At 38.9% G+C, this 27,698-nt stretch overlaps 48 non-coding genes across 48 annotated transcripts; all 48 read right to left on the bottom strand.

Annotated features, from left to right (window-relative positions):
* Positions 1–239: 239 nt before the first annotated feature.
* LOC134938457 (U4 spliceosomal RNA) lies at positions 240–380 on the bottom strand. The gene has a single exon (XR_010181008.1). It is a non-coding gene; the product is annotated as a U4 spliceosomal RNA (small nuclear RNA).
* A 433-nt stretch (positions 381–813) lies between these two features.
* Positions 814–954, bottom strand: LOC134938287 (U4 spliceosomal RNA). Its single transcript, XR_010180866.1, has one exon. It is a non-coding gene; the product is annotated as a U4 spliceosomal RNA (small nuclear RNA).
* Positions 955–1,387: 433 nt separating this feature from the next.
* On the bottom strand, positions 1,388–1,528 carry LOC134938586 (U4 spliceosomal RNA). Its single transcript, XR_010181115.1, has one exon. It is a non-coding gene; the product is annotated as a U4 spliceosomal RNA (small nuclear RNA).
* Positions 1,529–1,961: 433 nt separating this feature from the next.
* LOC134938286 (U4 spliceosomal RNA) lies at positions 1,962–2,102 on the bottom strand. Its single transcript, XR_010180865.1, has one exon. It is a non-coding gene; the product is annotated as a U4 spliceosomal RNA (small nuclear RNA).
* Positions 2,103–2,535: 433 nt separating this feature from the next.
* Positions 2,536–2,676, bottom strand: LOC134938584 (U4 spliceosomal RNA). The gene has a single exon (XR_010181114.1). It is a non-coding gene; the product is annotated as a U4 spliceosomal RNA (small nuclear RNA).
* A 433-nt stretch (positions 2,677–3,109) lies between these two features.
* Positions 3,110–3,250, bottom strand: LOC134938285 (U4 spliceosomal RNA). Its single transcript, XR_010180864.1, has one exon. It is a non-coding gene; the product is annotated as a U4 spliceosomal RNA (small nuclear RNA).
* A 433-nt stretch (positions 3,251–3,683) lies between these two features.
* LOC134938284 (U4 spliceosomal RNA) lies at positions 3,684–3,824 on the bottom strand. Its single transcript, XR_010180863.1, has one exon. It is a non-coding gene; the product is annotated as a U4 spliceosomal RNA (small nuclear RNA).
* Positions 3,825–4,257: 433 nt separating this feature from the next.
* On the bottom strand, positions 4,258–4,398 carry LOC134938418 (U4 spliceosomal RNA). Its single transcript, XR_010180974.1, has one exon. It is a non-coding gene; the product is annotated as a U4 spliceosomal RNA (small nuclear RNA).
* A 433-nt stretch (positions 4,399–4,831) lies between these two features.
* On the bottom strand, positions 4,832–4,972 carry LOC134938246 (U4 spliceosomal RNA). Its single transcript, XR_010180832.1, has one exon. It is a non-coding gene; the product is annotated as a U4 spliceosomal RNA (small nuclear RNA).
* A 433-nt stretch (positions 4,973–5,405) lies between these two features.
* LOC134938244 (U4 spliceosomal RNA) lies at positions 5,406–5,546 on the bottom strand. Its single transcript, XR_010180830.1, has one exon. It is a non-coding gene; the product is annotated as a U4 spliceosomal RNA (small nuclear RNA).
* Positions 5,547–5,979: 433 nt separating this feature from the next.
* LOC134938283 (U4 spliceosomal RNA) lies at positions 5,980–6,120 on the bottom strand. Its single transcript, XR_010180862.1, has one exon. It is a non-coding gene; the product is annotated as a U4 spliceosomal RNA (small nuclear RNA).
* Positions 6,121–6,553: 433 nt separating this feature from the next.
* LOC134938356 (U4 spliceosomal RNA) lies at positions 6,554–6,694 on the bottom strand. The gene has a single exon (XR_010180924.1). It is a non-coding gene; the product is annotated as a U4 spliceosomal RNA (small nuclear RNA).
* Positions 6,695–7,127: 433 nt separating this feature from the next.
* Positions 7,128–7,268, bottom strand: LOC134938444 (U4 spliceosomal RNA). The gene has a single exon (XR_010180996.1). It is a non-coding gene; the product is annotated as a U4 spliceosomal RNA (small nuclear RNA).
* A 433-nt stretch (positions 7,269–7,701) lies between these two features.
* Positions 7,702–7,842, bottom strand: LOC134938386 (U4 spliceosomal RNA). The gene has a single exon (XR_010180949.1). It is a non-coding gene; the product is annotated as a U4 spliceosomal RNA (small nuclear RNA).
* A 433-nt stretch (positions 7,843–8,275) lies between these two features.
* On the bottom strand, positions 8,276–8,416 carry LOC134938507 (U4 spliceosomal RNA). Its single transcript, XR_010181050.1, has one exon. It is a non-coding gene; the product is annotated as a U4 spliceosomal RNA (small nuclear RNA).
* Positions 8,417–8,849: 433 nt separating this feature from the next.
* On the bottom strand, positions 8,850–8,990 carry LOC134938281 (U4 spliceosomal RNA). The gene has a single exon (XR_010180861.1). It is a non-coding gene; the product is annotated as a U4 spliceosomal RNA (small nuclear RNA).
* A 433-nt stretch (positions 8,991–9,423) lies between these two features.
* LOC134938243 (U4 spliceosomal RNA) lies at positions 9,424–9,564 on the bottom strand. Its single transcript, XR_010180829.1, has one exon. It is a non-coding gene; the product is annotated as a U4 spliceosomal RNA (small nuclear RNA).
* A 433-nt stretch (positions 9,565–9,997) lies between these two features.
* Positions 9,998–10,139, bottom strand: LOC134938616 (U4 spliceosomal RNA). Its single transcript, XR_010181141.1, has one exon. It is a non-coding gene; the product is annotated as a U4 spliceosomal RNA (small nuclear RNA).
* A 433-nt stretch (positions 10,140–10,572) lies between these two features.
* On the bottom strand, positions 10,573–10,713 carry LOC134938442 (U4 spliceosomal RNA). Its single transcript, XR_010180994.1, has one exon. It is a non-coding gene; the product is annotated as a U4 spliceosomal RNA (small nuclear RNA).
* Positions 10,714–11,146: 433 nt separating this feature from the next.
* On the bottom strand, positions 11,147–11,287 carry LOC134938441 (U4 spliceosomal RNA). Its single transcript, XR_010180993.1, has one exon. It is a non-coding gene; the product is annotated as a U4 spliceosomal RNA (small nuclear RNA).
* Positions 11,288–11,720: 433 nt separating this feature from the next.
* LOC134938280 (U4 spliceosomal RNA) lies at positions 11,721–11,861 on the bottom strand. The gene has a single exon (XR_010180860.1). It is a non-coding gene; the product is annotated as a U4 spliceosomal RNA (small nuclear RNA).
* Positions 11,862–12,294: 433 nt separating this feature from the next.
* LOC134938551 (U4 spliceosomal RNA) lies at positions 12,295–12,435 on the bottom strand. Its single transcript, XR_010181086.1, has one exon. It is a non-coding gene; the product is annotated as a U4 spliceosomal RNA (small nuclear RNA).
* Positions 12,436–12,868: 433 nt separating this feature from the next.
* Positions 12,869–13,009, bottom strand: LOC134938453 (U4 spliceosomal RNA). Its single transcript, XR_010181003.1, has one exon. It is a non-coding gene; the product is annotated as a U4 spliceosomal RNA (small nuclear RNA).
* A 433-nt stretch (positions 13,010–13,442) lies between these two features.
* Positions 13,443–13,583, bottom strand: LOC134938279 (U4 spliceosomal RNA). Its single transcript, XR_010180859.1, has one exon. It is a non-coding gene; the product is annotated as a U4 spliceosomal RNA (small nuclear RNA).
* A 433-nt stretch (positions 13,584–14,016) lies between these two features.
* On the bottom strand, positions 14,017–14,157 carry LOC134938583 (U4 spliceosomal RNA). Its single transcript, XR_010181113.1, has one exon. It is a non-coding gene; the product is annotated as a U4 spliceosomal RNA (small nuclear RNA).
* Positions 14,158–14,590: 433 nt separating this feature from the next.
* LOC134938278 (U4 spliceosomal RNA) lies at positions 14,591–14,731 on the bottom strand. The gene has a single exon (XR_010180858.1). It is a non-coding gene; the product is annotated as a U4 spliceosomal RNA (small nuclear RNA).
* A 433-nt stretch (positions 14,732–15,164) lies between these two features.
* Positions 15,165–15,305, bottom strand: LOC134938277 (U4 spliceosomal RNA). The gene has a single exon (XR_010180857.1). It is a non-coding gene; the product is annotated as a U4 spliceosomal RNA (small nuclear RNA).
* A 433-nt stretch (positions 15,306–15,738) lies between these two features.
* On the bottom strand, positions 15,739–15,879 carry LOC134938372 (U4 spliceosomal RNA). The gene has a single exon (XR_010180937.1). It is a non-coding gene; the product is annotated as a U4 spliceosomal RNA (small nuclear RNA).
* Positions 15,880–16,312: 433 nt separating this feature from the next.
* LOC134938456 (U4 spliceosomal RNA) lies at positions 16,313–16,453 on the bottom strand. Its single transcript, XR_010181007.1, has one exon. It is a non-coding gene; the product is annotated as a U4 spliceosomal RNA (small nuclear RNA).
* Positions 16,454–16,886: 433 nt separating this feature from the next.
* On the bottom strand, positions 16,887–17,027 carry LOC134938275 (U4 spliceosomal RNA). Its single transcript, XR_010180856.1, has one exon. It is a non-coding gene; the product is annotated as a U4 spliceosomal RNA (small nuclear RNA).
* Positions 17,028–17,460: 433 nt separating this feature from the next.
* Positions 17,461–17,601, bottom strand: LOC134938581 (U4 spliceosomal RNA). The gene has a single exon (XR_010181112.1). It is a non-coding gene; the product is annotated as a U4 spliceosomal RNA (small nuclear RNA).
* Positions 17,602–18,034: 433 nt separating this feature from the next.
* LOC134938361 (U4 spliceosomal RNA) lies at positions 18,035–18,175 on the bottom strand. The gene has a single exon (XR_010180928.1). It is a non-coding gene; the product is annotated as a U4 spliceosomal RNA (small nuclear RNA).
* Positions 18,176–18,608: 433 nt separating this feature from the next.
* LOC134938580 (U4 spliceosomal RNA) lies at positions 18,609–18,749 on the bottom strand. Its single transcript, XR_010181111.1, has one exon. It is a non-coding gene; the product is annotated as a U4 spliceosomal RNA (small nuclear RNA).
* A 433-nt stretch (positions 18,750–19,182) lies between these two features.
* LOC134938274 (U4 spliceosomal RNA) lies at positions 19,183–19,323 on the bottom strand. The gene has a single exon (XR_010180855.1). It is a non-coding gene; the product is annotated as a U4 spliceosomal RNA (small nuclear RNA).
* Positions 19,324–19,756: 433 nt separating this feature from the next.
* LOC134938273 (U4 spliceosomal RNA) lies at positions 19,757–19,897 on the bottom strand. The gene has a single exon (XR_010180854.1). It is a non-coding gene; the product is annotated as a U4 spliceosomal RNA (small nuclear RNA).
* Positions 19,898–20,330: 433 nt separating this feature from the next.
* Positions 20,331–20,471, bottom strand: LOC134938402 (U4 spliceosomal RNA). Its single transcript, XR_010180961.1, has one exon. It is a non-coding gene; the product is annotated as a U4 spliceosomal RNA (small nuclear RNA).
* A 433-nt stretch (positions 20,472–20,904) lies between these two features.
* LOC134938417 (U4 spliceosomal RNA) lies at positions 20,905–21,045 on the bottom strand. The gene has a single exon (XR_010180973.1). It is a non-coding gene; the product is annotated as a U4 spliceosomal RNA (small nuclear RNA).
* A 433-nt stretch (positions 21,046–21,478) lies between these two features.
* Positions 21,479–21,619, bottom strand: LOC134938245 (U4 spliceosomal RNA). The gene has a single exon (XR_010180831.1). It is a non-coding gene; the product is annotated as a U4 spliceosomal RNA (small nuclear RNA).
* A 433-nt stretch (positions 21,620–22,052) lies between these two features.
* Positions 22,053–22,193, bottom strand: LOC134938240 (U4 spliceosomal RNA). The gene has a single exon (XR_010180826.1). It is a non-coding gene; the product is annotated as a U4 spliceosomal RNA (small nuclear RNA).
* Positions 22,194–22,626: 433 nt separating this feature from the next.
* LOC134938272 (U4 spliceosomal RNA) lies at positions 22,627–22,767 on the bottom strand. The gene has a single exon (XR_010180853.1). It is a non-coding gene; the product is annotated as a U4 spliceosomal RNA (small nuclear RNA).
* Positions 22,768–23,200: 433 nt separating this feature from the next.
* On the bottom strand, positions 23,201–23,341 carry LOC134938355 (U4 spliceosomal RNA). The gene has a single exon (XR_010180923.1). It is a non-coding gene; the product is annotated as a U4 spliceosomal RNA (small nuclear RNA).
* Positions 23,342–23,774: 433 nt separating this feature from the next.
* Positions 23,775–23,916, bottom strand: LOC134938614 (U4 spliceosomal RNA). The gene has a single exon (XR_010181140.1). It is a non-coding gene; the product is annotated as a U4 spliceosomal RNA (small nuclear RNA).
* Positions 23,917–24,349: 433 nt separating this feature from the next.
* LOC134938270 (U4 spliceosomal RNA) lies at positions 24,350–24,490 on the bottom strand. Its single transcript, XR_010180852.1, has one exon. It is a non-coding gene; the product is annotated as a U4 spliceosomal RNA (small nuclear RNA).
* Positions 24,491–24,923: 433 nt separating this feature from the next.
* LOC134938440 (U4 spliceosomal RNA) lies at positions 24,924–25,064 on the bottom strand. The gene has a single exon (XR_010180992.1). It is a non-coding gene; the product is annotated as a U4 spliceosomal RNA (small nuclear RNA).
* A 433-nt stretch (positions 25,065–25,497) lies between these two features.
* On the bottom strand, positions 25,498–25,638 carry LOC134938388 (U4 spliceosomal RNA). Its single transcript, XR_010180950.1, has one exon. It is a non-coding gene; the product is annotated as a U4 spliceosomal RNA (small nuclear RNA).
* A 433-nt stretch (positions 25,639–26,071) lies between these two features.
* LOC134938395 (U4 spliceosomal RNA) lies at positions 26,072–26,212 on the bottom strand. The gene has a single exon (XR_010180956.1). It is a non-coding gene; the product is annotated as a U4 spliceosomal RNA (small nuclear RNA).
* A 433-nt stretch (positions 26,213–26,645) lies between these two features.
* Positions 26,646–26,786, bottom strand: LOC134938353 (U4 spliceosomal RNA). The gene has a single exon (XR_010180920.1). It is a non-coding gene; the product is annotated as a U4 spliceosomal RNA (small nuclear RNA).
* A 433-nt stretch (positions 26,787–27,219) lies between these two features.
* On the bottom strand, positions 27,220–27,360 carry LOC134938242 (U4 spliceosomal RNA). The gene has a single exon (XR_010180828.1). It is a non-coding gene; the product is annotated as a U4 spliceosomal RNA (small nuclear RNA).
* Positions 27,361–27,698: the final 338 nt, after the last annotated feature.

Here is a 27,698-nt window from a genome sequence, read left to right as displayed (position 1 = left end):
CTCACACTCTGTTAGCAAGAGTTGTAAGGAATTTTGTCCAAGAGAATTCCAATTTGCATGAGAATGCATTAAAAAAGGCTGGAATATTTCATAAAGAGCAAAGATAATGAGAAAAATCTCAAAGTCAATCTTCAAAATCAGCAACTGGAAGACACAAAGTCTTTGTGGCTCTTCACATACAGGAGTAGGAATTAAACTAGACTGGATTCAATAACTCTCTCATTTACAAGAATTAATAGTCTCCTGGGAGACTAACAAAAATTGCCAATGCTGACTATATTGCAAGTCATCATGGCGGGGTATTGGGTAAAGTTTTCAACTAGCAATAATCACGCCTCAGTTGGACCTCATTGGCTATGATAATGCCATTGCGCAAAGTTAAAAAGACTAGGATGGAGCAATCACCATGTGCTACATAGAACTCATTACAGCCATGGCTAGACAAATCCAGTCTCTGGCAAGGAGCAGTGGATTGTGGGAATTTATATTTTAATGAGTCCAAGTCCTGGCAAAACATTCCTGGGTGTTGCCTTCAGGGAAATTGTATTTTCTGTTCCCAAGTGCTTTTTCATCTCTCACACTCTGTTAGCAAGAGTTGTAAGGAATTTTGTCCAAGAGAATTCCAATTTGCATGAGAATGCATTAAAAAAGGCTGGAATATTTCATAAAGAGCAAAGATAATGAGAAAAATCTCAAAGTCAATCTTCAAAATCAGCAACTGGAAGACACAAAGTCTTTGTGGCTCTTCACATACAGGAGTAGGAATTAAACTAGACTGGATTCAATAACTCTCTCATTTACAAGAACTAATAGTCTCCTGGGAGACTAACAAAAATTGCCAATGCTGACTATATTGCAAGTCATCATGGCGGGGTATTGGGTAAAGTTTTCAACTAGCAATAATCACGCCTCGGTTGGACCTCATTGGCTATGATAATGCCACTGCGCAAAGTTAAAAAGACTAGGATGGAGCAATCACCATGTGCTACATAGAACTCATTACAGCCATGGCTAGACAAATCCAGTCTCTGGCAAGGAGCAGTGGATTGTGGGAATTTATATTTTAATGAGTCCAAGTCCTGGCAAAACATTCCTGGGTGATGCCTTCAGGGAAATTGTATTTTCTGTTCCCAAGTGCTTTTTCATCTCTCACACTCTGTTAGCAAGAGTTGTAAAGAATTTTGTCCAAGAGAATTCCAATTTGCATGAGAATGCATTAAAAAAGGCTGGAATATTTCATAAAGAGCAAAGATAATGAGAAAAATCTCAAAGTCAATCTTCAAAATCAGCAACTGGAAGACACAAAGTCTTTGTGGCTCTTCACATACAGGAGTAGGAATTAAACTAGACTGGATTCAATAACTCTCTCATTTACAAGAACTAATAGTCTCCTGTGAGACTAAAAAAAATTGCCAATGCTGACTATATTGCAAGTCATCATGGCGGGGTATTGGGTAAAGTTTTCAACTAGCAATAATCACACCTCGGTTGGACCTCATTGGCTATGATAATGCCACTGTGCAAAGTTAAAAAGACTAGGATGGAGCAATCACCATGTGCTACATAGAACTCATTACAGCCATGGCTAGACAAATTCAGTCTCTGGCAAGGAGCAGTGGATTGTGGGAATTTATATTTTAATGAGTCCAAGACCTGGCAAAACATTCCTGGGTGATGCCTTCAGGGAAATTGTATTTTCTGTTCCCAAGTGCTTTTTCATCTCTCACACTCTCTTAGCAAGAGTTGTAAGGAATTTTGTCCAAGAGAATTCCAATTTGCATGAGAATGCATTAAAAAAGGCTGGAATATTTCATAAAGAGCAAAGATAATGAGAAAAATCTCAAAGTCAATCTTCAAAATCAGCAACTGGAAGACACAAAGTCTTTGTGGCTCTTCACATACAGGAGTAGGAATTAAACTAGACTGGATTCAATAACTCTCTCATTTACAAGAACTAATAGTCTCCTGGGAGACTAACAAAAATTGCCAATGCTGACTATATTGCAAGTCATCATGGCGGGGTATTGGGTAAAGTTTTCAACTAGCAATAATCACGCCTCGGTTGGACCTCATTGGCTATGATAATGCCACTGCGCAAAGTTAAAAAGACTAGGATGGAGCAATCACCATGTGCTACATAGAACTCATTACAGCCATGGCTAGACAAATCCAGTCTCTGGCAAGGAGCAGTGGATTGTGGGAATTTATATTTTAATGAGTCCAAGTCCTGGCAAAACATTCCTGGGTGATGCCTTCAGGGAAATTGTATTTTCTGTTCCCAAGTGCTTTTTCATCTCTCACACTCTGTTAGCAAGAGTTGTAAAGAATTTTGTCCAAGAGAATTCCAATTTGCATGAGAATGCATTAAAAAAGGCTGGAATATTTCATAAAGAGCAAAGATAATGAGAAAAATCTCAAAGTCAATCTTCAAAATCAGCAACTGGAAGACACAAAGTCTTTGTGGCTCTTCACATACAGGAGTAGGAATTAAACTAGACTGGATTCAATAACTCTCTCATTTACAAGAACTAATAGTCTCCTGTGAGACTAAAAAAAATTGCCAATGCTGACTATATTGCAAGTCATCATGGCGGGGTATTGGGTAAAGTTTTCAACTAGCAATAATCACACCTCGGTTGGACCTCATTGGCTATGATAATGCCACTGTGCAAAGTTAAAAAGACTAGGATGGAGCAATCACCATGTGCTACATAGAACTCATTACAGCCATGGCTAGACAAATTCAGTCTCTGGCAAGGAGCAGTGGATTGTGGGAATTTATATTTTAATGAGTCCAAGACCTGGCAAAACATTCCTGGGTGATGCCTTCAGGGAAATTGTATTTTCTGTTCCCAAGTGCTTTTTCATCTCTCACACTCTCTTAGCAAGAGTTGTAAGGAATTTTGTCCAAGAGAATTCCAATTTGCATGAGAATGCATTAAAAAAGGCTGGAATATTTCATAAAGAGCAAAGATAATGAGAAAAATCTCAAAGTCAATCTTCAAAATCAGCAACTGGAAGACACAAAGTCTTTGTGGCTCTTCACATACAGGAGTAGGAATTAAACTAGACTGGATTCAATAACTCTCTCATTTACAAGAACTAATAGTCTCCTGGGAGACTAACAAAAATTGCCAATGCTGACTATATTGCAAGTCATCATGGCGGGGTATTGGGTAAAGTTTTCAACTAGCAATAATCACGCCTCGGTTGGACCTCATTGGCTATGATAATGCCACTGCGCAAAGTTAAAAAGACTAGGATGGAGCAATCACCATGTGCTACATAGAACTCATTACAGCCATGGCTAGACAAATCCAGTCTCTGGCAAGGAGCAGTGGATTGTGGGAATTTATATTTTAATGAGTCCAAGACCTGGCAAAACATTCCTGGGTGATGCCTTCAGGGAAATTGTATTTTCTGTTCCCAAGTGCTTTTTCATCTCTCACACTCTGTTAGCAAGAGTTGTAAGGAATTTTTTCCAAGAGAATTCCAATTTGCATGAGAATGCATTAAAAAAGGCTGGAATATTTCATAAAGAGCAAAGATAATGAGAAAAATCTCAAAGTCAATCTTCAAAATCAGCAACTGGAAGACTCAAAGTCTTTGTGGCTCTTCACATACAGGAGTAGGAATTAAACTAGACTGGATTCAATAACTCTCTCATTTACAAGAACTATTAGTCTCCTGGGAGACTAACAAAAATTGCCAATGCTGACTATATTGCAAGTCATCATGGCGGGGTATTGGGTAAAGTTTTCAACTAGCAATAATCACGCCTCGGTTGGACCTCATTGGCTATGATAATGCCACTGCGCAAAGTTAAAAAGACTAGGATGGAGCAATCACCATGTGCTACATAGAACTCATTACAGCCATGGCTAGACAAATCCAGTCTCTGGCAAGGAGCAGTGGATTGTGGGAATTTATATTTTAATGAGTCCAAGTCCTGGCAAAACATTCCTGGGTGATGCCTTCAGGGAAATTGTATTTTCTGTTCCCAAGTGCTTTTTCATCTCTCACACTCTGTTAGCAAGAGTTGTAAGGAATTTTGTCCAAGAGAATTCCAATTTGCATGAGAATGCATTAAAAAAGGCTGGAATATTTCATAAAGAGCAAAGATAATGAGAAAAATCTCAAAGTCAATCTTCAAAATCAGCAACTGGAAGACACAAAGTCTTTGTGGCTCTTCAAATACAGGAGTAGGAATTAAACTAGACTGGATTCAATAACTCTCTCATTTACAAGAACTAATAATCTCCTGGGAGACTAACAAAAATTGCCAATGCTGACTATATTGCAAGTCATCATGGCGGGGTATTGGGTAAAGTTTTCAACTAGCAATAATCACGCCTCGGTTGGACCTCATTGGCTATGATAATGCCACTGCGCAAAGTGAAAAAGACTAGGATGGAGCAATCACCATGTGCTACATAGAACTCATTACAGCCATGGCTAGACAAATCCAGTCTCTGGCAAGGAGCAGTGGATTGTGGGAATTTATATTTTAATGAGTCCAAGTCCTGGCAAAACATTCCTGGGTGATGCCTTCAGGGAAATTGTATTTTCTGTTCCCAAGTGCTTTTTCATCTCTCACACTCTGTTAGCAAGAGTTGTAAGGAATTTTGTCCAAGAGAATTCCAATTTGCATGAGAATGCATTAAAAAAGGCTGGAATATTTCATAAAGAGCAAAGATAATGAGAAAAATCTCAAAGTCAATCTTCAAAATCAGCAACTGGAAGACACAAAGTCTTTGTGGCTCTTCACATACAGGAGTAGGAATTAAACTAGACTGGATTCAATAACTCTCTCATTTACAAGAACTAATAGTCTCCTGAGAGACTAACAAAAATTGCCAATGCTGACTATATTGCAAGTCATCATGGCGGGGTATTGGGTAAAGTTTTCAACTAGCAATAATCACGCCTCGGTTGGACCTCATTGGCTATGATAATGCCACTGCGCAAAGTTAAAAAGACTAGTATGGAGCAATCACCATGTGCTACATAGAACTCATTACAGCCATGGCTAGACAAATCCAGTCTCTGGCAAGGAGCAGTGGATTGTGGGAATTTATATTTTAATGAGTCCAAGTCCTGGCAAAACATTCCTGGGTGATGCCTTCAGGGAAATTGTATTTTCTGTTCCCAAGTGCTTTTTCATCTCTCACACTCTGTTAGCAAGAGTTGTAAGGAATTTTGTCCAAGAGAATTCCAATTTGCATGAGAATGCATTCAAAAAGGCTGGAATATTTCATAAAGAGCAAAGATAATGAGAAAAATCTCAAAGTCAATCTTCAAAATCAGCAACTGGAAGACACAAAGTCTTTGTGGCTCTTCACATACAGGAGTAGGAATTAAACTAGACTGGATTCAATAACTCTCTCATTTACAAGAACTAATAGTCTCCTGGGAGACTAACAAAAATTGCCAATGCTGACTATATTGCAAGTCATCATGGCGGGGTATTGGGTAAAGTTTTCAACTAGCAATAATCACGCCTCGGTTAGACCTCATTGGCTATGATAATGCCACTGCGCAAAGTTAAAAAGACTAGGATGGAGCAATCACCATGTGCTACATAGAACTCATTACAGCCATGGCTAGACAAATCCAGTCTCTGGCAAGGAGCAGTGGATTGTGGGAATTTATATTTTAATGAGTCCAAGACCTGGCAAAACATTCCTGGGTGATGCCTTCACGGAAATTGTATTTTCTGTTCCCAAGTGCTTTTTCATCTCTCACACTCTGTTAGCAAGAGTTGTAAGGAATTTTGTCCAAGAGAATTTCAATTTGCATGAGAATGCATTCAAAAAGGCTGGAATATTTCATAAATAGCAAAGATAATGAGAAAAATCTCAAAGTCAATCTTCAAAATCAGCAACTGGAAGACACAAAGTCTTTGTGGCTCTTCACATACAGGAGTAGGAATTAAACTAGACTGGATTCAATAACTCTCTCATTTACAAGAACTAATAGTCTCCTGGGAGACTAACAAAAATTGCCAATGCTGACTATATTGCAAGTCATCATGGCGGGGTATTGGGTAAAGTTTTCAACTAGCAATAATCACGCCTCGGTTGGACCTCATTGGCTATGATAATGCCACTGCGCAAAGTTAAAAAGACTAGGATGGAGCAATCACCATGTGCTACAAAGAACTCATTACAGCCATGGCTAGACAAATCCAGTCTCTGGCAAGGAGCAGTGGATTGTGGGAATTTATATTTTAATGAGTCCAAGTCCTGGCAAAACATTCCTGGGTGATGCCTTCAGGGAAATTGTATTTTCTGTTCCCAAGTGCTTTTTCATCTCTCACACTCTGTTAGCAAGAGTTGTAAGGAATTTTGTCCAAGAGAATTCCAATTTGCATGAGAATGCATTCAAAAAGGCTGGAATATTTCATAAAGAGCAAAGATAATGAGAAAAATCTCAAAGTCAATCTTCAAAATCAGCAACTGGAAGACACAAAGTCTTTGTGGCTCTTCACATACAGGAGTAGGAATTAAACTAGACTGGATTCAATAACTCTCTCATTTACAAGAACTAATAGTCTCCTGGGAGACTAACAAAAATTGCCAATGCTGACTATATTGCAAGTCATCATGGCGGGGTATGGGGTAAAGTTTTCAACTAGCAATAATCACGCCTCGGTTAGACCTCATTGGCTATGATAATGCCACTGCGCAAAGTTAAAAAGACTAGGATGGAGCAATCACCATGTGCTACATAGAACTCATTACAGCCATGGCTAGACAAATCCAGTCTCAGGCAAGGAGCAGTGGATTGTGGGAATTTATATTTTAATGAGTCCAAGACCTGGCAAAACATTCCTGGGTGATGCCTTCAGGGAAATTGTATTTTCTGTTCCCAAGTGCTTTTTCATCTCTCACACTCTGTTAGCAAGAGTTGTAAGGAATTTTGTCCAAGAGAATTCCAATTTGCATGAGAATGCATTAAAAAAGGCTGGAATATTTCATAAAGAGCAAAGATAATGAAAAAAATCTCAAAGTCAATCTTCAAAATCAGCAACTGGAAGACACAAAGTCTTTGTGGCTCTTCACATACAGGAGTAGGAATTAAACTAGACTGGATTCAATAACTCTCTCATTTACAAGAACTAATAGTCTCCTGGGAGACTAACAAAAATTGCCAATGCTGACTATATTGCAAGTCATCATGGCGGGGAATTGGGTAAAGTTTTCAACTAGCAATAATCACGCCTCGGTTGGACCTCATTGGCTTTGATAATGCCACTGCACAAAGTTAAAAAGACTAGGATGGAGCCATCACCATGTGCTACATAGAACTCATTACAGCCATGGCTAGACAAATCCAGTCTCTGGCAAGGAGCAGTGGATTGTGGGAATTTATATTTTAATGAGTCCAAGTCCTGGCAAAACATTCCTGGGTGATGCCTTCAGGGAAATTGTATTTTCTGTTCCCAAGTGCTTTTTCATCTCTCACACTCTGTTAGCAAGAGTTGTAAGGAATTTTGTCCAAGAGAATTCCAATTTGCATGAGAATGCATTAAAAAAGGCTGGAATATTTCATAAAGAGCAAAGATAATGAGAAAAATCTCAAAGTCAATCTTCAAAATCAGCAACTGGAAGACACAAAGTCTTTGTGGCTCTTCACATACAGGAGTAGGAATTAAACTAGACTGGATTCAATAACTCTCTCATTTACAAGAACTAATAGTCTCCTGGGAAACTAACAAAAATTGCCAATGCTGACTATATTGCAAGTCATCATGGCGGGGTATTGGGTAAAGTTTTCAACTAGCAATAATCACGCCTCGGTTGGACCTCATTGGCTATGATAATGCCACTGCGCAAAGTTAAAAAGACTAGGATGGAGCAATCACCATGTGCTACATAGAACTCATTACAGCCATGGCTAGACAAATCCAGTCTCTGGCAAGGAGCAGTGGATTGTGGGAATTTATATTTTAATGAGTCCAAGTTCTGGCAAAACATTCCTGGGTGATGCCTTCAGGGAAATTGTATTTTCTGTTCCCAAGTGCTTTTTCATCTCTCACACTCTGTTAGCAAGAGTTGTAAGGAATTTTGTCCAAGAGAATTTAAATTTGCATGAGAATGCATTAAAAAAGGCTGGAATATTTCATAAAGAGCAAAGATAATGAGAAAAATCTCAAAGTCAATCTTCAAAATCAGCAACTGGAAGACACAAAGTCTTTGTGGCTCTTCACATACAGGAGTAGGAATTAAACTAGACTGGATTTAATAACTCTCTCATTTACAAGAACTAATAGTCTCCTGGGAGACTAACAAAAATTGCCAATGCTGACTATATTGCAAGTCATCATGGCGGGGTATTGGGTAAAGTTTTCAACTAGCAATAATCACGCCTCAGTTGGACCTCATTGGCTATGATAATGCCACCGCGCAAAGTTAAAAAGACTAGGATGGAGCAATCACCATGTGCTACATAGAACTCATTACAGCCATGGCTAGACAAATCCAGTCTCTGGCAAGGAGCAGTGGATTGTGGGAATTTATATTTTAATGAGTCCAAGTCCTGGCAAAACATTCCTGGGTGATGCCTTCAGGGAAATTGTATTTTCTGTTCCCAAGTGCTTTTTCATCTCTCACACTCTGTTAGCAAGAGTTGTAAGGAATTTTGTCCAAGAGAATTCCAATTTGCATGAGAATGCATTAAAAAAGGCTGGAATATTTCATAAAGAGCAAAGATAATGAAAAAAATCTCAAAGTCAATCTTCAAAATCAGCAACTGGAAGATACAAAGTCTTTGTGGCTCTTCACATACAGGAGTAGGAATTAAACTAGACTGGATTCAATAACTCGCTCATTTACAAGAACTAATAGTCTCCTGGGAGACTAACAAAAATTGCCAATGCTGACTATATTGCAAGTCATCATGGCGGGGTATTGGGTAAAGTTTTCAACTAGCAATAATCACGCCTCGGTTGGACCTCATTGGCTATGATAATGCCACTGCGCAAAGTTAAAAAGACTAGGATGGAGCAATCACCATGTGCTACAAAGAACTCATTACAGCCATGGCTAGACAAATCCAGTCTCTGGCAAGGAGCAGTGGATTGTGGGAATTTATATTTTAATGAGTCCAAGTCCTGGCAAAACATTCCTGGGTGATGCCTTCAGGGAAATTGTATTTTCTGTTCCCAAGTGCTTTTTCATCTCTCACACTCTGTTAGCAAGAGTTGTAAGGAATTTTGTCCAAGAGAATTCCAATTTGCATGAGAATGCATTAAAAAAGGCTGGAATATTTCATAAAGAGCAAAGATAATGAGAAAAATCTCAAAGTCAATCTTCAAAATCAGCAACTGGAAGACACAAAGTCTTTGTGGCTCTTCACATACAGGAGTAGGAATTAAACTAGACTGGATTCAATAACTCTCTCATTTACAAGAACTAATAGTCTCCTGGGAGACTAACAAAAATTGCCAATGCTGACTATATTGCAAGTCATCATGGCGGGGTATTGGGTAAAGTTTTCAACTAGCAATAATCACGCCTCGGTTAGACCTCATTGGCTATGATAATGCCACTGCGCAAAGTTAAAAAGACTAGGATGGAGCAATCACCATGTGCTACATAGAACTCATTACAGCCATGGCTAGACAAATCCAGTCTCAGGCAAGGAGCAGTGGATTGTGGGAATTTATATTTTAATGAGTCCAAGACCTGGCAAAACATTCCTGGGTGATGCCTTCAGGGAAATTGTATTTTCTGTTCCCAAGTGCTTTTTCATCTCTCACACTCTGTTAGCAAGAGTTGTAAGGAATTTTGTCCAAGAGAATTTCAATTTGCATGAGAATGCATTCAAAAAGGCTGGAATATTTCATAAATAGCAAAGATAATGAGAAAAATCTCAAAGTCAATCTTCAAAATCAGCAACTGGAAGACACAAAGTCTTTGTGGCTCTTCACATACAGGAGTAGGAATTAAACTAGACTGGATTCAATAACTCTCTCATTTACAAGAACTAATAGTCTCCTGTGAGACTAAAAAAAAATTGCCAATGCTGACTATATTGCAAGTCATCATGGCGGGGTATTGGGTAAAGTTTTCAACTAGCAATAATCACACCTCGGTTGGACCTCATTGGCTATGATAATGCCACTGCGCAAAGTTAAAAAGACTAGGATGGAGCAATCACCATGTGCTACATAGAACTCATTACAGCCATGGCTAGACAAATCCAGTCTCTGGCAAGGAGCAGTGGATTGTGGGAATTTATATTTTAATGAGTCCAAGACCTGGCAAAACATTCCTGGGTGATGCCTTCACGGAAATTGTATTTTCTGTTCCCAAGTGCTTTTTCATCTCTCACACTCTGTTAGCAAGAGTTGTAAGGAATTTTGTCCAAGAGAATTCCAATTTGCATGAGAATGCATTAAAAAAGGCTGGAATATTTCATAAAGAGCAAAGATAATGAGAAAAATCTCAAAGTCAATCTTCAAAATCAGCAACTGGAAGACACAAAGTCTTTGTGGCTCTTCACATACAGGAGTAGGAATTAAACTAGACTGGATTCAATAACTCTCGCATTTACAAGAACTAATAGTCTCCTGGGAGACTAACAAAAATTGCCAATGCTGACTATATTGCAAGTCATCATGGCGGGGAATTGGGTAAAGTTTTCAACTAGCAATAATCACGCCTCGGTTGGACCTCATTGGCTTTGATAATGCCACTGCACAAAGTTAAAAAGACTAGGATGGAGCCATCACCATGTGCTACATAGAACTCATTACAGCCATGGCTAGACAAATCCAGTCTCTGGCAAGGAGCAGTGGATTGTGGGAATTTATATTTTAATGAGTCCAAGTCCTGGCAAAACATTCCTGGGTGATGCCTTCAGGGAAATTGTATTTTCTGTTCCCAAGTGCTTTTTCATCTCTCACACTCTGTTAGCAAGAGTTGTAAGGAATTTTGTCCAAGAGAATTCCAATTTGCATGAGAATGCATTAAAAAAGGCTGGAATATTTCATAAAGAGCAAAGATAATGAGAAAAATCTCAAAGTCAATCTTCAAAATCAGCAACTGGAAGACACAAAGTCTTTGTGGCTCTTCACATACAGGAGTAGGAATTAAACTAGACTGGATTCAATAACTCTCTCATTTACAAGAACTAATAGTCTCCTGGGAGACTAACAAAAATTGCCAATGCTGACTATATTGCAAGTCATCATGGCGGGGAATTGGGTAAAGTTTTCAACTAGCAATAATCACGCCTCGGTTGGACCTCATTGGCTTTGATAATGCCACTGCACAAAGTTAAAAAGACTAGGATGGAGCCATCACCATGTGCTACATAGAACTCATTACAGCCATGGCTAGACAAATCCAGTCTCTGGCAAGGAGCAGTGGATTGTGGGAATTTATATTTTAATGAGTCCAAGTCCTGGCAAAACATTCCTGGGTGATGCCTTCAGGGAAATTGTATTTTCTGTTCCCAAGTGCTTTTTCATCTCTCACACTCTGTTAGCAAGAGTTGTAAGGAATTTTGTCCAAGTGAATTTCAATTTGCATGAGAATGCATTAAAAAAGGCTGGAATATTTCATAAAGAGCAAAGATAATGAGAAAAATCTCAAAGTCAATCTTCAAAATCAGCAACTGCAAGACACAAAGTCTTTGTGGCTCTTCACATACAGGAGTAGGAATTAAACTAGACTGGATTTAATAACTCTCTCATTTACAAGAACTAATAGTCTCCTGGGAGACTAACAAAAATTGCCAATGCTGACTATATTGCAAGTCATCATGGCGGGGTATTGGGTAAAGTTTTCAACTAGCAATAATCACGCCTCGGTTGGACCTCATTGGCTATGATAATGCCACTGCGCAAAGTTAAAAAGACTAGGATGGAGCAATCACCATGTGCTACATAGAACTCATTACAGCCATGGCTAGACAAATCCAGTCTCTGGCAAGGAGCAGTGGATTGTGGGAATTTATATTTTAATGAGTCCAAGTCCTGGCAAAACATTCCTGGGTGATGCCTTCAGGGAAATTGTATTTTCTGTTCCCAAGTGCTTTTTCATCTCTCACACTCTGTTAGCAAGAGTTGTAAGGAATTTTGTCCAAGAAAATTCCAATTTGCATGAGAATGCATTAAAAAAGGCTGGAATATTTCATAAAGAGCAAAGATAATGAGAAAAATCTCAAAGTCAATCTTCAAAATCAGCAACTGGAAGACACAAAGTCTTTGTGGCTCTTCAAATACAGGAGTAGGAATTAAACTAGACTGGATTTAATAACTCTCTCATTTACAAGAACTAATAGTCTCCTGGGAGACTAACAAAAATTGCCAATGCTGACTATATTGCAAGTCATCATGGCGGGGTATTGGGTAAAGTTTTCAACTAGCAATAATCACGCCTCAGTTGGACCTCATTGGCTATGATAATACCACTGCGCAAAGTGAAAAAGACTAGGATGGAGCAATCACCATGTGCTACATAGAACTCATTACAGCCATGGCTAGACAAATCCAGTCTCTGGCAAGGAGCAGTGGATTGTGGGAATTTATATTTTAATGAGTCCAAGTCCTGGCAAAACATTCCTGGGTGAAGCCTTCAGGGAAATTGTATTTTCTGTTCCCAAGTGCTTTTTCATCTCTCACACTCTGTTAGCAAGAGTTGTAAGGAATTTTGTCCAAGAGAATTCCAATTTGCATGAGAATGCATTAAAAAAGGCTGGAATATTTCATAAAGAGCAAAGATAATGAGAAAAATCTCAAAGTCAATCTTCAAAATCAGCAACTGGAAGACACAAAGTCTTTGTGGCTCTTCAAATACAGGAGTAGGAATTAAACTAGACTGGATTTAATAACTCTCTCATTTACAAGAACTAATAGTCTCCTGGGAGACTAACAAAAATTGCCAATGCTGACTATATTGCAAGTCATCATGGCGGGGTATTGGGTAAAGTTTTCAACTAGCAATAATCACGCCTCGGTTGGACCTCATTGGCTATGATAATACCACTGCGCAAAGTGAAAAAGACTAGGATGGAGCAATCACCATGTGCTACATAGAACTCATTACAGCCATGGCTAGACAAATCCAGTCTCTGGCAAGGAGCAGTGGATTGTGGGAATTTATATTTTAATGAGTCCAAGTCCTGGCAAAACATTCCTGGGTGATGCCTTCAGGGAAATTGTATTTTCTGTTCCCAAGTGCTTTTTCATCTCTCACACTCTGTTAGCAAGAGTTGTAAGGAATTTTGTCCAAGAGAATTCCAATTTGCATGAGAATGCATTAAAAAAGGCTGGAATATTTCATAAAGAGCAAAGATAATGAGAAAAATCTCAAAGTCAATCTTCAAAATCAGCAACTGGAAGACACAAAGTCTTTGTGGCTCTTCACATACAGGAGTAGGAATTAAACTAGACTGGATTCAATAACTCTCTCATTTACAAGAACTAATAGTCTCCTGGGAGACTAACAAAAATTGCCAATGCTGACTATATTGCAAGTCATCATGGCGGGGTATTGGGTAAAGTTTTCAACTAGCAATAATCACGCCTCGGTTGGACCTCATTGGCTATGATAATGCCACTGCGCAAAGTTAAAAAGACTAGGATGGAGCAATCACCATGTGCTACATAGAACTCATTACAGCCATGGCTAGACAAATCCAGTCTCTGGCAAGGAGCAGTGGATTGTGGGAATTTATATTTTAATGAGTCCAAGTCCTGGCAAAACATTCCTGGGTGATGCCTTCAGGGAAATTGTATTTTCTGTTCCCAAGTGCTTTTTCATCTCTCACACTCTGTTAGCAAGAGTTGTAAAGAATTTTGTCCAAGAGAATTCCAATTTGCATGAGAATGCATTAAAAAAGGCTGGAATATTTCATAAAGAGCAAAGATAATGAGAAAAATCTCAAAGTCAATCTTCAAAATCAGCAACTGGAAGACACAAAGTCTTTGTGGCTCTTCACATACAGGAGTAGGAATTAAACTAGACTGGATTCAATAACTCTCTCATTTACAAAAACTAATAGTCTCCTGTGAGACTAAAAAAAATTGCCAATGCTGACTATATTGCAAGTCATCATGGCGGGGTATTGGGTAAAGTTTTCAACTAGCAATAATCACACCTCGGTTGGACCTCATTGGCTATGATAATGCCACTGTGCAAAGTTAAAAAGACTAGGATGGAGCAATCACCATGTGCTACATAGAACTCATTACAGCCATGGCTAGACAAATCCAGTCTCTGGCAAGGAGCAGTGGATTGTGGGAATTTATATTTTAATGAGTCCAAGACCTGGCAAAACATTCCTGGGTGATGCCTTCAGGGAAATTGTATTTTCTGTTCCCAAGTGCTTTTTCATCTCTCACACTCTCTTAGCAAGAGTTGTAAGGAATTTTGTCCAAGAGAATTCCAATTTGCATGAGAATGCATTAAAAAAGGCTGGAATATTTCATAAAGAGCAAAGATAATGAGAAAAATCTCAAAGTCAATCTTCAAAATCAGCAACTGGAAGACACAAAGTCTTTGTGGCTCTTCACATACAGGAGTAGGAATTAAACTAGACTGGATTCAATAACTCTCTCATTTACAAGAACTAATAGTCTCCTGGGAGACTAACAAAAATTGCCAATGCTGACTATATTGCAAGTCATCATGGCGGGGTATTGGGTAAAGTTTTCAACTAGCAATAATCACGCCTCGGTTGGACCTCATTGGCTATGATAATGCCACTGCGCAAAGTTAAAAAGACTAGGATGGAGCAATCACCATGTGCTACATAGAACTCATTACAGCCATGGCTAGACAAATCCAGTCTCTGGCAAGGAGCAGTGGATTGTGGGAATTTATATTTTAATGAGTCCAAGACCTGGCAAAACATTCCTGGGTGATGCCTTCAGGGAAATTGTATTTTCTGTTCCCAAGTGCTTTTTCATCTCTCACACTCTGTTAGCAAGAGTTGTAAGGAATTTTTTCCAAGAGAATTCCAATTTGCATGAGAATGCATTAAAAAAGGCTGGAATATTTCATAAAGAGCAAAGATAATGAGAAAAATCTCAAAGTCAATCTTCAAAATCAGCAACTGGAAGACTCAAAGTCTTTGTGGCTCTTCACATACAGGAGTAGGAATTAAACTAGACTGGATTCAATAACTCTCTCATTTACAAGAACTATTAGTCTCCTGGGAGACTAACAAAAATTGCCAATGCTGACTATATTGCAAGTCATCATGGCGGGGTATTGGGTAAAGTTTTCAACTAGCAATAATCACGCCTCGGTTGGACCTCATTGGCTATGATAATGCCACTGCGCAAAGTTAAAAAGACTAGGATGGAGCAATCACCATGTGCTACATAGAACTCATTACAGCCATGGCTAGACAAATCCAGTCTCTGGCAAGGAGCAGTGGATTGTGGGAATTTATATTTTAATGAGTCCAAGACCTGGCAAAACATTCCTGGGTGATGCCTTCAGGGAAATTGTATTTTCTGTTCCCAAGTGCTTTTTCATCTCTCACACTCTGTTAGCAAGAGTTGTAAGGAATTTTGTCCAAGTGAATTTCAATTTGCATGAGAATGCATTAAAAAAGGCTGGAATATTTCATAAAGAGCAAAGATAATGAGAAAAATCTCAAAGTCAATCTTCAAAATCAGCAACTGGAAGACACAAAGTCTTTGTGGCTCTTCACATACAGGAGTAGGAATTAAACTAGACTGGATTTAATAACTCTCTCATTTACAAGAACTAATAGTCTCCTGGGAGACTAACAAAAATTGCCAATGCTGACTATATTGCAAGTCATCATGGCGGGGTATTGGGTAAAGTTTTCAACTAGCAACAATCACGCCTCGGTTGGACCTCATTGGCTATGATAATGCCACTGCGCAAAGTTAAAAAGACTAGGATGGAGCAATCACCATGTGCTACATAGAACTCATTACAGCCATGGCTAGACAAATCCAGTCTCTGGCAAGGAGCAGTGGATTGTGGGAATTTATATTTTAATGAGTCCAAGTCCTGGCAAAACATTCCTGGGTGATGCCTTCAGGGAAATTGTATTTTCTGTTCCCAAGTGCTTTTTCATCTCTCACACTCTGTTAGCAAGAGTTGTAAGGAATTTTGTCCAAGAGAATTCCAATTTGCATGAGAATGCATTAAAAAAGGCTGGAATATTTCATAAAGAGCAAAGATAATGAGAAAAATCTCAAAGTCAATCTTCAAAATCAGCAACTGGAAGACACAAAGTCTTTGTGGCTCTTCACATACAGGAGTAGGAATTAAACTAGACTGGATTCAATAACTCTCTCATTTACAAGAATTAATAGTCTCCTGGGAGACTAACAAAAATTGCCAATGCTGACTATATTGCAAGTCATCATGGCGGGGTATTGGGTAAAGTTTTCAACTAGCAATAATCACGCCTCAGTTGGACCTCATTGGCTATGATAATGCCATTGCGCAAAGTTAAAAAGACTAGGATGGAGCAATCACCATGTGCTACATAGAACTCATTACAGCCATGGCTAGACAAATCCAGTCTCTGGCAAGGAGCAGTGGATTGTGGGAATTTATATTTTAATGAGTCCAAGTCCTGGCAAAACATTCCTGGGTGTTGCCTTCAGGGAAATTGTATTTTCTGTTCCCAAGTGCTTTTTCATCTCTCACACTCTGTTAGCAAGAGTTGTAAGGAATTTTGTCCAAGAGAATTCCAATTTGCATGAGAATGCATTAAAAAAGGCTGGAATATTTCATAAAGAGCAAAGATAATGAGAAAAATCTCAAAGTCAATCTTCAAAATCAGCAACTGGAAGACACAAAGTCTTTGTGGCTCTTCACATACAGGAGTAGGAATTAAACTAGACTGGATTCAATAACTCTCTCATTTACAAGAACTAATAGTCTCCTGGGAGACTAACAAAAATTGCCAATGCTGACTATATTGCAAGTCATCATGGCGGGGTATTGGGTAAAGTTTTCAACTAGCAATAATCACGCCTCGGTTGGACCTCATTGGCTATGATAATGCCACTGCGCAAAGTTAAAAAGACTAGGATGGAGCAATCACCATGTGCTACATAGAACTCATTACAGCCATGGCTAGACAAATCCAGTCTCTGGCAAGGAGCAGTGGATTGTGGGAATTTATATTTTAATGAGTCCAAGTCCTGGCAAAACATTCCTGGGTGATGCCTTCAGTGAAATTGTATTTTCTGTTCCCAAGTGCTTTTTCATCTCTCACACTCTGTTAGCAAGAGTTGTAAAGAATTTTGTCCAAGAGAATTCCAATTTGCATGAGAATGCATTAAAAAAGGCTGGAATATTTCATAAAGAGCAAAGATAATGAGAAAAATCTCAAAGTCAATCTTCAAAATCAGCAACTGGAAGACACAAAGTCTTTGTGGCTCTTCACATACAGGAGTAGGAATTAAACTAGACTGGATTCAATAACTCTCTCATTTACAAGAACTAATAGTCTCCTGTGAGACTAAAAAAAATTGCCAATGCTGACTATATTGCAAGTCATCATGGCGGGGTATTGGGTAAAGTTTTCAACTAGCAATAATCACACCTCGGTTGGACCTCATTGGCTATGATAATGCCACTGTGCAAAGTTAAAAAGACTAGGATGGAGCAATCACCATGTGCTACATAGAACTCATTACAGCCATGGCTAGACAAATTCAGTCTCTGGCAAGGAGCAGTGGATTGTGGGAATTTATATTTTAATGAGTCCAAGACCTGGCAAAACATTCCTGGGTGATGCCTTCAGGGAAATTGTATTTTCTGTTCCCAAGTGCTTTTTCATCTCTCACACTCTCTTAGCAAGAGTTGTAAGGAATTTTGTCCAAGAGAATTCCAATTTGCATGAGAATGCATTAAAAAAGGCTGGAATATTTCATAAAGAGCAAAGATAATGAGAAAAATCTCAAAGTCAATCTTCAAAATCAGCAACTGGAAGACACAAAGTCTTTGTGGCTCTTCACATACAGGAGTAGGAATTAAACTAGACTGGATTCAATAACTCTCTCATTTACAAGAACTAATAGTCTCCTGGGAGACTAACAAAAATTGCCAATGTTGACTATATTGCAAGTCATCATGGCGGGGTATTGGGTAAAGTTTTCAACTAGCAATAATCACGCCTCGGTTGGACCTCATTGGCTATGATAATGCCACTGCGCAAAGTTAAAAAGACTAGGATGGAGCAATCACCATGTGCTACATAGAACTCATTACAGCCATGGCTAGACAAATCCAGTCTCTGGCAAGGAGCAGTGGATTGTGGGAATTTATATTTTAATGAGTCCAAGTCCTGGCAAAACATTCCTGGGTGATGCCTTCAGGGAAATTGTATTTTCTGTTCCCAAGTGCTTTTTCATCTCTCACACTCTGTTAGCAAGAGTTGTAAAGAATTTTGTCCAAGAGAATTCCAATTTGCATGAGAATGCATTAAAAAAGGCTGGAATATTTCATAAAGAGCAAAGATAATGAGAAAAATCTCAAAATCAATCTTCAAAATCAGCAACTGGAAGACACAAAGTCTTTGTGGCTCTTCACATACAGGAGTAGGAATTAAACTAGACTGGATTCAATAACTCTCTCATTTACAAGAACTAATAGTCTCCTGTGAGACTAAAAAAAATTGCCAATGCTGACTATATTGCAAGTCATCATGGCGGGGTATTGGGTAAAGTTTTCAACTAGCAATAATCACACCTCGGTTGGACCTCATTGGCTATGATAATGCCACTGTGCAAAGTTAAAAAGACTAGGATGGAGCAATCACCATGTGCTACATAGAACTCATTACAGCCATGGCTAGACAAATTCAGTCTCTGGCAAGGAGCAGTGGATTGTGGGAATTTATATTTTAATGAGTCCAAGACCTGGCAAAACATTCCTGGGTGATGCCTTCAGGGAAATTGTATTTTCTGTTCCCAAGTGCTTTTTCATCTCTCACACTCTCTTAGCAAGAGTTGTAAGGAATTTTGTCCAAGAGAATTCCAATTTGCATGAGAATGCATTAAAAAAGGCTGGAATATTTCATAAAGAGCAAAGATAATGAGAAAAATCTCAAAGTCAATCTTCAAAATCAGCAACTGGAAGACACAAAGTCTTTGTGGCTCTTCACATACAGGAGTAGGAATTAAACTAGACTGGATTCAATAACTCTCTCATTTACAAGAACTAATAGTCTCCTGGGAGACTAACAAAAATTGCCAATGCTGACTATATTGCAAGTCATCATGGCGGGGTATTGGGTAAAGTTTTCAACTAGCAATAATCACGCCTCGGTTGGACCTCATTGGCTATGATAATGCCACTGCGCAAAGTTAAAAAGACTAGGATGGAGCAATCACCATGTGCTACATAGAACTCATTACAGCCATGGCTAGACAAATCCAGTCTCTGGCAAGGAGCAGTGGATTGTGGGAATTTATATTTTAATGAGTCCAAGACCTGGCAAAACATTCCTGGGTGATGCCTTCAGGGAAATTGTATTTTCTGTTCCCAAGTGCTTTTTCATCTCTCACACTCTGTTAGCAAGAGTTGTAAGGAATTTTTTCCAAGAGAATTCCAATTTGCATGAGAATGCATTAAAAAAGGCTGGAATATTTCATAAAGAGCAAAGATAATGAGAAAAATCTCAAAGTCAATCTTCAAAATCAGCAACTGGAAGACTCAAAGTCTTTGTGGCTCTTCACATACAGGAGTAGGAATTAAACTAGACTGGATTCAATAACTCTCTCATTTACAAGAACTATTAGTCTCCTGGGAGACTAACAAAAATTGCCAATGCTGACTATATTGCAAGTCATCATGGCGGGGTATTGGGTAAAGTTTTCAACTAGCAATAATCACGCCTCGGTTGGACCTCATTGGCTATGATAATGCCACTGCGCAAAGTTAAAAAGACTAGGATGGAGCAATCACCATGTGCTACATAGAACTCATTACAGCCATGGCTAGACAAATCCAGTCTCTGGCAAGGAGCAGTGGATTGTGGGAATTTATATTTTAATGAGTCCAAGTCCTGGCAAAACATTCCTGGGTGATGCCTTCAGGGAAATTGTATTTTCTGTTCCCAAGTGCTTTTTCATCTCTCACACTCTGTTAGCAAGAGTTGTAAGGAATTTTGTCCAAGAGAATTCCAATTTGCATGAGAATGCATTAAAAAAGGCTGGAATATTTCATAAAGAGCAAAGATAATGAGAAAAATCTCAAAGTCAATCTTCAAAATCAGCAACTGGAAGACACAAAGTCTTTGTGGCTCTTCACATACAGGAGTAGGAATTAAACTAGACTGGATTCAATAACTCTCTCATTTACAAGAACTAATAGTCTCCTGGGAGACTAACAAAAATTGCCAATGCTGACTATATTGCAAGTCATCATGGCGGGGTATTGGGTAAAGTTTTCAACTAGCAATAATCACGCCTCAGTTGGACCTCATTGGCTATGATAATGCCACTGCGCAAAGTTAAAAAGACTAGGATGGAGAAATCACCATGTGCTACATAGAACTCATTACAGCCATGGCTAGACAAATCCAGTCTCTGGCAAGGAGCAGTGGATTGTGGGAATTTATATTTTAATGAGTCCAAGTCCTGGCAAAACATTCCTGGGTGAAGCCTTCAGGGAAATTGTATTTTCTGTTCCCAAGTGCTTTTTCATCTCTCACACTCTGTTAGCAAGAGTTGTAAGGAATTTTGTCCAAGAGAATTCCAATTTGCATGAGAATGCATTAAAAAAGGCTGGAATATTTCATAAAGAGCAAAGATAATGAGAAAAATCTCAAAGTCAATCTTCAAAATCAGCAACTGGAAGACACAAAGTCTTTGTGGCTCTTCAAATACAGGAGTAGGAATTAAACTAGACTGGATTCAATAACTCTCTCATTTACAAGAACTAATAATCTCCTGGGAGACTAACAAAAATTGCCAATGCTGACTATATTGCAAGTCATCATGGCGGGGTATTGGGTAAAGTTTTCAACTAGCAATAATCACGCCTCGGTTGGACCTCATTGGCTATGATAATGCCACTGCGCAAAGTGAAAAAGACTAGGATGGAGCAATCACCATGTGCTACATAGAACTCATTACAGCCATGGCTAGACAAATCCAGTCTCTGGCAAGGAGCAGTGGATTGTGGGAATTTATATTTTAATGAGTCCAAGTCCTGGCAAAACATTCCTGGGTGATGCCTTCAGGGAAATTGTATTTTCTGTTCCCAAGTGCTTTTTCATCTCTCACACTCTGTTAGCAAGAGTTGTAAGGAATTTTGTCCAAGAGAATTCCAATTTGCATGAGAATGCATTAAAAAAGGCTGGAATATTTCATAAAGAGCAAAGATAATGAGAAAAATCTCAAAGTCAATCTTCAAAATCAGCAACTGGAAGACACAAAGTCTTTGTGGCTCTTCACATACAGGAGTAGGAATTAAACTAGACTGGATTCAATAACTCTCTCATTTACAAGAACTAATAGTCTCCTGAGAGACTAACAAAAATTGCCAATGCTGACTATATTGCAAGTCATCATGGCGGGGTATTGGGTAAAGTTTTCAACTAGCAATAATCACGCCTCGGTTGGACCTCATTGGCTATGATAATGCCACTGCGCAAAGTTAAAAAGACTAGTATGGAGCAATCACCATGTGCTACATAGAACTCATTACAGCCATGGCTAGACAAATCCAGTCTCTGGCAAGGAGCAGTGGATTGTGGGAATTTATATTTTAATGAGTCCAAGTCCTGGCAAAACATTCCTGGGTGATGCCTTCAGGGAAATTGTATTTTCTGTTCCCAAGTGCTTTTTCATCTCTCACACTCTGTTAGCAAGAGTTGTAAGGAATTTTGTCCAAGAGAATTCCAATTTGCATGAGAATGCATTCAAAAAGGCTGGAATATTTCATAAAGAGCAAAGATAATGAGAAAAATCTCAAAGTCAATCTTCAAAATCAGCAACTGGAAGACACAAAGTCTTTGTGGCTCTTCACATACAGGAGTAGGAATTAAACTAGACTGGATTCAATAACTCTCTCATTTACAAGAACTAATAGTCTCCTGGGAGACTAACAAAAATTGCCAATGCTGACTATATTGCAAGTCATCATGGCGGGGTATTGGGTAAAGTTTTCAACTAGCAATAATCACGCCTCGGTTAGACCTCATTGGCTATGATAATGCCACTGCACAAAGTTAAAAAGACTAGGATGGAGCAATCACCATGTGCTACATAGAACTCATTACAGCCATGGCTAGACAAATCCAGTCTCTGGCAAGGAGCAGTGGATTGTGGGAATTTATATTTTAATGAGTCCAAGACCTGGCAAAACATTCCTGGGTGATGCCTTCACGGAAATTGTATTTTCTGTTCCCAAGTGCTTTTTCATCTCTCACACTCTGTTAGCAAGAGTTGTAAGGAATTTTGTCCAAGAGAATTTCAATTTGCATGAGAATGCATTCAAAAAGGCTGGAATATTTCATAAATAGCAAAGATAATGAGAAAAATCTCAAAGTCAATCTTCAAAATCAGCAACTGGAAGACACAAAGTCTTTGTGGCTCTTCACATACAGGAGTAGGAATTAAACTAGACTGGATTCAATAACTCTCTCATTTACAAGAACTAATAGTCTCCTGGGAGACTAACAAAAATTGCCAATGCTGACTATATTGCAAGTCATCATGGCGGGGTATTGGGTAAAGTTTTCAACTAGCAATAATCACGCCTCGGTTGGACCTCATTGGCTATGATAATGCCACTGCGCAAAGTTAAAAAGACTAGGATGGAGCAATCACCATGTGCTACAAAGAACTCATTACAGCCATGGCTAGACAAATCCAGTCTCTGGCAAGGAGCAGTGGATTGTGGGAATTTATATTTTAATGAGTCCAAGTCCTGGCAAAACATTCCTGGGTGATGCCTTCAGGGAAATTGTATTTTCTGTTCCCAAGTGCTTTTTCATCTCTCACACTCTGTTAGCAAGAGTTGTAAGGAATTTTGTCCAAGAGAATTCCAATTTGCATGAGAATGCATTCAAAAAGGCTGGAATATTTCATAAAGAGCAAAGATAATGAGAAAAATCTCAAAGTCAATCTTCAAAATCAGCAACTGGAAGACACAAAGTCTTTGTGGCTCTTCACATACAGGAGTAGGAATTAAACTAGACTGGATTCAATAACTCTCTCATTTACAAGAACTAATAGTCTCCTGGGAGACTAACAAAAATTGCCAATGCTGACTATATTGCAAGTCATCATGGCGGGGTATGGGGTAAAGTTTTCAACTAGCAATAATCACGCCTCGGTTAGACCTCATTGGCTATGATAATGCCACTGCGCAAAGTTAAAAAGACTAGGATGGAGCAATCACCATGTGCTACATAGAACTCATTACAGCCATGGCTAGACAAATCCAGTCTCAGGCAAGGAGCAGTGGATTGTGGGAATTTATATTTTAATGAGTCCAAGACCTGGCAAAACATTCCTGGGTGATGCCTTCAGGGAAATTGTATTTTCTGTTCCCAAGTGCTTTTTCATCTCTCACACTCTGTTAGCAAGAGTTGTAAGGAATTTTGTCCAAGAGAATTTCAATTTGCATGAGAATGCATTCAAAAAGGCTGGAATATTTCATAAATAGCAAAGATAATGAGAAAAATCTCAAAGTCAATCTTCAAAATCAGCAACTGGAAGACACAAAGTCTTTGTGGCTCTTCACATACAGGAGTAGGAATTAAACTAGACTGGATTCAATAACTCTCTCATTTACAAGAACTAATAGTCTCCTGTGAGACTAAAAAAAAATTGCCAATGCTGACTATATTGCAAGTCATCATGGCGGGGTATTGGGTAAAGTTTTCAACTAGCAATAATCACACCTCGGTTGGACCTCATTGGCTATGATAATGCCACTGCGCAAAGTTAAAAAGACTAGGATGGAGCAATCACCATGTGCTACATAGAACTCATTACAGCCATGGCTAGACAAATCCAGTCTCTGGCAAGGAGCAGTGGATTGTGGGAATTTATATTTTAATGAGTCCAAGACCTGGCAAAACATTCCTGGGTGATGCCTTCACGGAAATTGTATTTTCTGTTCCCAAGTGCTTTTTCATCTCTCACACTCTGTTAGCAAGAGTTGTAAGGAATTTTGTCCAAGAGAATTCCAATTTGCATGAGAATGCATTAAAAAAGGCTGGAATATTTCATAAAGAGCAAAGATAATGAGAAAAATCTCAAAGTCAATCTTCAAAATCAGCAACTGGAAGACACAAAGTCTTTGTGGCTCTTCACATACAGGAGTAGGAATTAAACTAGACTGGATTCAATAACGCTCTCATTTACAAGAACTAATAGTCTCCTGGGAGACTAACAAAAATTGCCAATGCTGACTATATTGCAAGTCATCATGGCGGGGTATTGGGTAAAGTTTTCAACTAGCAATAATCACGCCTCGGTTGGACCTCATTGGCTATGATAATGCCACTGCGCAAAGTTAAAAAGACTAGGATGGAGCAATCACCATGTGCTACATAGAACTCATTACAGCCATGGCTAGACAAATCCAGTCTCTGGCAAGGAGCAGTGGATTGTGGGAATTTATATTTTAATGAGTCCAAGACCTGGCAAAACATTCCTGGGTGATGCCTTCAGGGAAATTTTATTTTCTGTTCCCAAGTGCTTTTTCATCTCTCACACTCTGTTAGCAAGAGTTGTAAGGAATTTTGTCCAAGAGAATTCCAATTTGCATGAGAATGCATTAAAAAAGGCTGGAATATTTCATAAAGAGCAAAGATAATGAAAAAAATCTCAAAGTCAATCTTCAAAATCAGCAACTGGAAGACACAAAGTCTTTGTGGCTCTTCACATACAGGAGTAGGAATTAAACTAGACTGGATTCAATAACTCTCTCATTTACAAGAACTAATAGTCTCCTGGGAGACTAACAAAAATTGCCAATGCTGACTATATTGCAAGTCATCATGGCGGGGAATTGGGTAAAGTTTTCAACTAGCAATAATCACGCCTCGGTTGGACCTCATTGGCTTTGATAATGCCACTGCACAAAGTTAAAAAGACTAGGATGGAGCCATCACCATGTGCTACATAGAACTCATTACAGCCATGGCTAGACAAATCCAGTCTCTGGCAAGGAGCAGTGGATTGTGGGAATTTATATTTTAATGAGTCCAAGTCCTGGCAAAACATTCCTGGGTGATGCCTTCAGGGAAATTGTATTTTCTGTTCCCAAGTGCTTTTTCATCTCTCACACTCTGTTAGCAAGAGTTGTAAGGAATTTTGTCCAAGAGAATTCCAATTTGCATGAGAATGCATTAAAAAAGGCTGGAATATTTCATAAAGAGCAAAGATAATGAGAAAAATCTCAAAGTCAATCTTCAAAATCAGCAACTGGAAGACACAAAGTCTTTGTGGCTCTTCACATACAGGAGTAGGAATTAAACTAGACTGGATTCAATAACTCTCTCATTTACAAGAACTAATAGTCTCCTGGGAAACTAACAAAAATTGCCAATGCTGACTATATTGCAAGTCATCATGGCGGGGTATTGGGTAAAGTTTTCAACTAGCAATAATCACGCCTCGGTTGGACCTCATTGGCTATGATAATGCCACTGCGCAAAGTTAAAAAGACTAGGATGGAGCAATCACCATGTGCTACATAGAACTCATTACAGCCATGGCTAGACAAATCCAGTCTCTGGCAAGGAGCAGTGGATTGTGGGAATTTATATTTTAATGAGTCCAAGTTCTGGCAAAACATTCCTGGGTGATGCCTTCAGGGAAATTGTATTTTCTGTTCCCAAGTGCTTTTTCATCTCTCACACTCTGTTAGCAAGAGTTGTAAGGAATTTTGTCCAAGAGAATTTAAATTTGCATGAGAATGCATTAAAAAAGGCTGGAATATTTCATAAAGAGCAAAGATAATGAGAAAAATCTCAAAGTCAATCTTCAAAATCAGCAACTGGAAGACACAAAGTCTTTGTGGCTCTTCACATACAGGAGTAGGAATTAAACTAGACTGGATTTAATAACTCTCTCATTTACAAGAACTAATAGTCTCCTGGGAGACTAACAAAAATTGCCAATGCTGACTATATTGCAAGTCATCATGGCGGGGTATTGGGTAAAGTTTTCAACTAGCAATAATCACGCCTCGGTTGGACCTCATTGGCTATGATAATGCCACCGCGCAAAGTTAAAAAGACTAGGATGGAGCAATCACCATGTGCTACATAGAACTCATTACAGCCATGGCTAGACAAATCCAGTCTCTGGCAAGGAGCAGTGGATTGTGGGAATTTATATTTTAATGAGTCCAAGTCCTGGCAAAACATTCCTGGGTGATGCCTTCAGGGAAATTGTATTTTCTGTTCCCAAGTGCTTTTTCATCTCTCACACTCTGTTAGCAAGAGTTGTAAGGAATTTTGTCCAAGAGAATTCCAATTTGCATGAGAATGCATTAAAAAAGGCTGGAATATTTCATAAAGAGCAAAGATAATGAAAAAAATCTCAAAGTCAATCTTCAAAATCAGCAACTGGAAGATACAAAGTCTTTGTGGCTCTTCACATACAGGAGTAGGAATTAAACTAGACTGGATTCAATAACTCGCTCATTTACAAGAACTAATAGTCTCCTGGGAGACTAACAAAAATTGCCAATGCTGACTATATTGCAAGTCATCATGGCGGGATATTGGGTAAAGTTTTCAACTAGCAATAATCACGCCTCGGTTGGACCTCATTGGCTATGATAATGCCACTGCGCAAAGTTAAAAAGACTAGGATGGAGCAATCACCATGTGCTACAAAGAACTCATTACAGCCATGGCTAGACAAATCCAGTCTCTGGCAAGGAGCAGTGGATTGTGGGAATTTATATTTTAATGAGTCCAAGTCCTGGCAAAACATTCCTGGGTGATGCCTTCAGGGAAATTGTATTTTCTGTTCCCAAGTGCTTTTTCATCTCTCACACTCTGTTAGCAAGAGTTGTAAGGAATTTTGTCCAAGAGAATTCCAATTTGCATGAGAATGCATTAAAAAAGGCTGGAATATTTCATAAAGAGCAAAGATAATGAGAAAAATCTCAAAGTCAATCTTCAAAATCAGCAACTGGAAGACACAAAGTCTTTGTGGCTCTTCACATACAGGAGTAGGAATTAAACTAGACTGGATTCAATAACTCTCTCATTTACAAGAACTAATAGTCTCCTGGGAGACTAACAAAAATTGCCAATGCTGACTATATTGCAAGTCATCATGGCGGGGTATTGGGTAAAGTTTTCAACTAGCAATAATCACGCCTCGGTTAGACCTCATTGGCTATGATAATGCCACTGCGCAAAGTTAAAAAGACTAGGATGGAGCAATCACCATGTGCTACATAGAACTCATTACAGCCATGGCTAGACAAATCCAGTCTCAGGCAAGGAGCAGTGGATTGTGGGAATTTATATTTTAATGAGTCCAAGACCTGGCAAAACATTCCTGGGTGATGCCTTCAGGGAAATTGTATTTTCTGTTCCCAAGTGCTTTTTCATCTCTCACACTCTGTTAGCAAGAGTTGTAAGGAATTTTGTCCAAGAGAATTTCAATTTGCATGAGAATGCATTCAAAAAGGCTGGAATATTTCATAAATAGCAAAGATAATGAGAAAAATCTCAAAGTCAATCTTCAAAATCAGCAA

Source organism: Pseudophryne corroboree, chromosome 6 (assembly GCF_028390025.1).
Source record: "Pseudophryne corroboree isolate aPseCor3 chromosome 6, aPseCor3.hap2, whole genome shotgun sequence".
NCBI classification, from domain to species: Eukaryota; Metazoa; Chordata; class Amphibia; order Anura; family Myobatrachidae; genus Pseudophryne; species Pseudophryne corroboree.
Note: the sequence above shows the minus strand (reverse complement) of the source record. Positions and strands in the feature narration are given on the sequence as shown.